Source organism: Tupaia chinensis, unplaced genomic scaffold (assembly GCF_000334495.1).
Source record: "Tupaia chinensis unplaced genomic scaffold, TupChi_1.0 Scaffold000214_1, whole genome shotgun sequence".
Classification (NCBI taxonomy): domain Eukaryota; kingdom Metazoa; phylum Chordata; class Mammalia; order Scandentia; family Tupaiidae; genus Tupaia; species Tupaia belangeri.
The window spans coordinates 823,038-827,954 of NW_006159689.1; positions in this window are offsets into that span (position 1 = coordinate 823,038).

Below are 4,917 nucleotides of genomic sequence, written 5' to 3' on the forward strand. Positions count from 1 at the left end.
TCTAAATCCGGTCTGACTTATAAAGCAGCTTTGTGAGTACCCTGAGAAATTCAAAGTGCGTCCAACCAGCCAGGTCGCAACCTCCCCCTTCCGGCCTTCCTATCTCAGTGCAGAGCGGCCTGCAACCCGAGGGGGCGCCAGGCCGAGGGCTGCAAGGGAAACCCCGCATTCTGTGGGGTGGGGCGCTCTTGTGTGCTGGGAGAGCCCGAAGTTCCCGTGTCCTCGTCCCCATTCCTCCCGGCCGAGCCGCAGGCAGTATTTGGTGAACGCGGAGGGTGACAGACGCTCGCTCTGGGAGCCCACGGGACTGGATCCCCGAGCGGAGGCGCTGCCTCCGGAGCTCACAGCGCCCTCGCGCTCGCCCTGCCCTGGCCTCCTGCCGCGCGCCGGATTTCTGAAGGACCGAGAGGTGCACAGAGAGAAGGAGGCTCAGGGAGACGACCCCGCGGCGGCGTTCCCGCCTCCGGGGCTCACAGCGCGCCCGGACCTGTGCTACCCGCGGGCAGCCTAGGAGCGCTCAGTGCGCACGGGGGCGCCGATCCCGGCAGGCGCGAGGCGGAGCAGGACCGGCTGGGGGGGCGGGGGGGGGTGGCGGTGGGTGGCGGTGGGGAAGGGCGCTGGGCCCCCACGCGGCCACCGCCGTCCCAGCCCCCGACCTGGCCGCGTGCTTTCTCGCTCCCCACCCCGCAACCGGATACACATTTAAAAAGCAGGTGGCCACAGAAGGCAAGTTGGAATTTGTGGCCTGAAACTGACCAGGCCTCTTGTTTGTTGGGGCACAAATATTCACATTCTCTGACTTGCGAAGTGTGGAGGACACAACCCAGACATGAAAGAAGTGGAAACACCTCAACTCACACGGAAAACCACGTCCAGCAGGCGCCGGGCCGCCGGCCGCCGAGGCTGTTTCTGCAGGCCGGCGGTCTGAGCGCGGGCCTGGGGCAGAGGCCCAGAGGAGAGCGTGCAGGACGCTCAAAAGGTATCCGGAAAACACTAGTCCGACCCGGCGAAGGCGGCTGGATCCCACAGGCCAACCGTGTGGTTCGCGTCCCAGACCTTATGACTTGAAACACATACCATGTGCGTGTGCGTGCAAATACTGAGAGGAATGGAGGAGGGCTTGCACCTGAGCCCCTACCCTCCGTGAAGGGAGCTTTCTCACTCCGCCAACCCCCATTTCTCTGTCTCTCTAAGGAAAGTGTGTGTGCCCTCTAGTAAATTGAAAAAGAAAGAAGAAGAAGGAGGAAGACTGAACATTTCCAAGCCAGAGATCCCGGAATCCTGCTGTCCGGGGCAGCAGGAGGAGAGTGTCCCCAGCTCCAGGAGAGAGGGCATCTTTTCCTCCTTCCTTCCATTTGGGTCTCCAGCCCTGGGTGGTGCCTGTCCACGGGAGTGTGGCTCTTCCGCACGTCCCACTGGCCGGTCTGCTCTGAAATGCCCTCGCAGGTGCACCGGCAAGTCCTGCCTTGGCAGTCCTCTGGGTGTTCGTTAATCCAGTCAAGTGAACACAGAACGTTTTTTGAGAGAGAGAGAGAGAGATTTTTGCTCCAGAGTGAGAGCGGTCACCGGAGAGAAAGAGAGAGACAGTGAGAGGGAAGGTGAGAAACCACCCGCTGGGGGATGGCCACACTGCAATCCCTTCTCCATTCTCCTCTCAGGACATCCGCACCGCACGCATCCCGGCATGAGTTTCATGCTGCCAGGTGTGGGACTTGAACCATGGTTGGCCACATGGAAGTCCAGTGCCTCAACTACTATTGCACCTGCTGGCCCCCATTTCTTTTTTTGTAATTTCCGAGAAGACACATGCTCACCAGGGAGACAGAGACACAGAGCAGGAGAGGCCGAAAGCAGCCCCGAGGGTGAGCCCACACCGTAGTCACTTCTTCACGTCTCCATCCTGCTGGGACTCGCACGCTCGCACACACTCACATACCTGCAGAAGAACCTACAGCCAACGTCGTCTGTAACGGTGAACGACTGAATACCTTCCCAGCAAGATCAGTAAAAACGTAACGGTATCCAAGACCATGCAGCAAGTCCTATTCAGTGTAATAATGGGTGAGAACGGATAAAACACATACAGATCAGAAACAGAGATAAAACTGTCCTGAGTGAGTGCTGGGTGAGCTCTGGGTGGGCTCTGGGTGAGTACTAGGTGAGAACTGGGTGAGCTCTGGGTGAGTACTGGGTGGGCTCTGGGTGAGCTCTGGGTGAGTACTAGGTGAGTTCTGGGTGAGCTCTGGGTGAGAACTGGGTGAGCATTGGGAGAGTACTGGGTGAGTTCGGGTAAGTACTGAATGAGCTCTGGGTGAGCATTGGGTGAGTACTGGGTGAACTGTGGGTGAGTACTGGATGAGCTCTGGGTGAGCATTGGGTGAGCTCTGGGTGAGCATTGGGTGAGTACTGGCTGAGCTCTGGATGAGTACTAGGTGAGTTCTGGGTGAGCTCTGGGTGAGCTCTGGGTGAGTACTGGATAAGCTCTGGGTGAGCATTGGGTGAGTACTTGGTGAGTACTGGGTGAGCATTGGGAGAGTACTGGGTGAGCTCTGGGTGAGTACTGGATAAGCTCTGGGTGAGCATTGGGTGAGTACTGGCTGAGCTCTGGATGAGTACTAGGTGAGTTCTGGGTGAGCTCTGGGTGAGCATTGGGTGAGTACTTGGTGAGTACTGGGTGAGCATTGGGAGAGTACTGGGTGAGCTCTGAGTGAGTACTGGGTGAGCTCTGGGTGAGTACTGGGTGAGCTCTAGGTGAGTACTGGGTGAGCATTGGGAGAGTACTGGATGAGTACTAGGTGAGTTCTGGGTGAGCTCTGGGTGAATACTGGGTGAGCTCTGGGTGAGTACTGGGTGAGTACTTGGTGAGTACTGAGTGAGCTCTGGGTGAGAACTAGGTGAGTTCTGGGTGAGCTCTGGGTAAGAACTGGGTGAGTACTGGGTGAGCTCTGGGTGAGTACTGGGTGAGCATTGGGTGAGTACTGGCTAAGCTCTGGATGAGTACCAGGTGAGTTCTGGGTGAGCTCTGGGTAAGCTCTGGGTGAGTACTGGGTGAGCTCTGGGTGAGTACTGGAGGAGCATTGGGCAGCTCTGGGTGAGCTCTGGGTGAGTACTTGGTGAGTACTGGGTGAGTACTTGATGAGTACTGGGTGAGCTCTGGGTGAGTACTGATGCTGCCTGTTTTGGCTTCCTGGTCAAATCTGGCACACTGGTCATATTCTATTTGGCAGTTAGGGCAGCGTTCCGCCGTGCAGGGTGCAGGTTTGAAGATGAAGACATGTTAAGTCCACACACGGACACGAACAGTGGCCGTCTCACTACACACACTTACAGAAATATTCTCACCTGCGTCTCTCCAGCCACATAGGTCTAGGGAAATCACTGAACAAGGACTTCCTGTTCCCTTAGGTAAAGTGAGTGCTAGCCTCCAGCCTTTTTGAAGTCTTTTTGAAAGCTCAAACCCTACGATGTCTAACTCTAGTATGCCAAGTTAGGTTATAGCGATCAGAGCCCAGAGACAGAATAGAGGTGGGAAGCACGATCAGAGTTGTTAACGGTAAATCAGGGAAGACTTCTCGAAGGAGTATTCAAAAGGACAGACTTAATCCTATTTGGAAACAACACTTTGTGTGGAGGGTCAGTTTTAAAAAGCAGCCTTTGGATGTGATGGATGTGACTGAACTCAAAGTGTGCTGTTCGATCTTACTCTAAGAAATGCTGGTGGGCTAATTACGTATTTGGCAGGAGAGTCTCAGAGAGCACCGAAACTCCTAGGGTAAGATGGGATAGTGTGACTTTGTGACTTCGTGACTTCCAGAGAGAGACGGCCTGAGTGGGCCGGCGAGCCTGCAAGGGCAACGGCTCCCAGGGGAGCAGACTGCGGCGAGAGCCCGGAGGCCGCTTTGGTGCCTGCTCAGCTTGAGCCGAGTGGGATCTTTCAAGACTAAGGGGCCACCCATGCCGGCGTCGGGGAGGAAGCGGAAGTCGGTCCAAACTTAGATCGTCTAACTCGGACGGTGACTAGCGAGGAGTTTGTGGCGCCTCCTTCTTTGCTAGAAGATGAAAATGTTTGGTTCAGATGTGACTCCGTTGTCATAGGACAGTATAATTACATCAGTGGATTGGCATGAAACAAGTAGTAATCTGTCGAGTAAAAGATTTTCTACATGGTTTCTGAGTTAAAGAAGTTGATCGTTTATAGAACTCGTGCATAGGCACACAGATGCACCCCTACAAACACAGAGGGGTGAACACAATCACTGATCTTCGTTGTGCAGAAAATCAATAGTATCAAATATGCAGAGTCAAAGTGCCAAGGGAGTCAGGGGTAGGAATATATATATACACATTTTTTGGAGAGATTTTTGCCATAGCACATACACTCGCTAGAGAGACAGAGACACGGAGGGACAGAAAGTGAGAAATCACCGCTGGAGGTGGCCACATTGCAGTCCCTTCTCCTCCATTCTCCTCTTGGGATTTTGGGCATGCACACATATGTGCTTGGCATGTTTCAAGCTGCTGGGTTCAGGACTTGAACCACGGTCAGCCATGTGGGAGTCCAGCGCATTAATCAGCACAGGTCATCTGAGGCCTGGTCTTAGTTGGTCCTTGGAGTTCACTACCTTTCCATATGACATCTTCAAAGACAGACACAAGCTGTGCCCTCTCTAAGCGTTTTCTTATCTGATCTAGAGAACAATGGAAAACACTGTGGATCTGATCTAGAGAACAATGGAAAACACTGTGGATCTGATCTAGAGAACAATGGAAAACACTGTGGATCTGATCTAGAGGACAATGGAAAACACTGTGGATCTGATCTAGAGGACAATGGAAAACACTGTGGATCTGATCTAGAGAACAGTGGACACTCTGTGGATCTGATCTAGAGGACGGTGGACACACTGTGGATCTGAT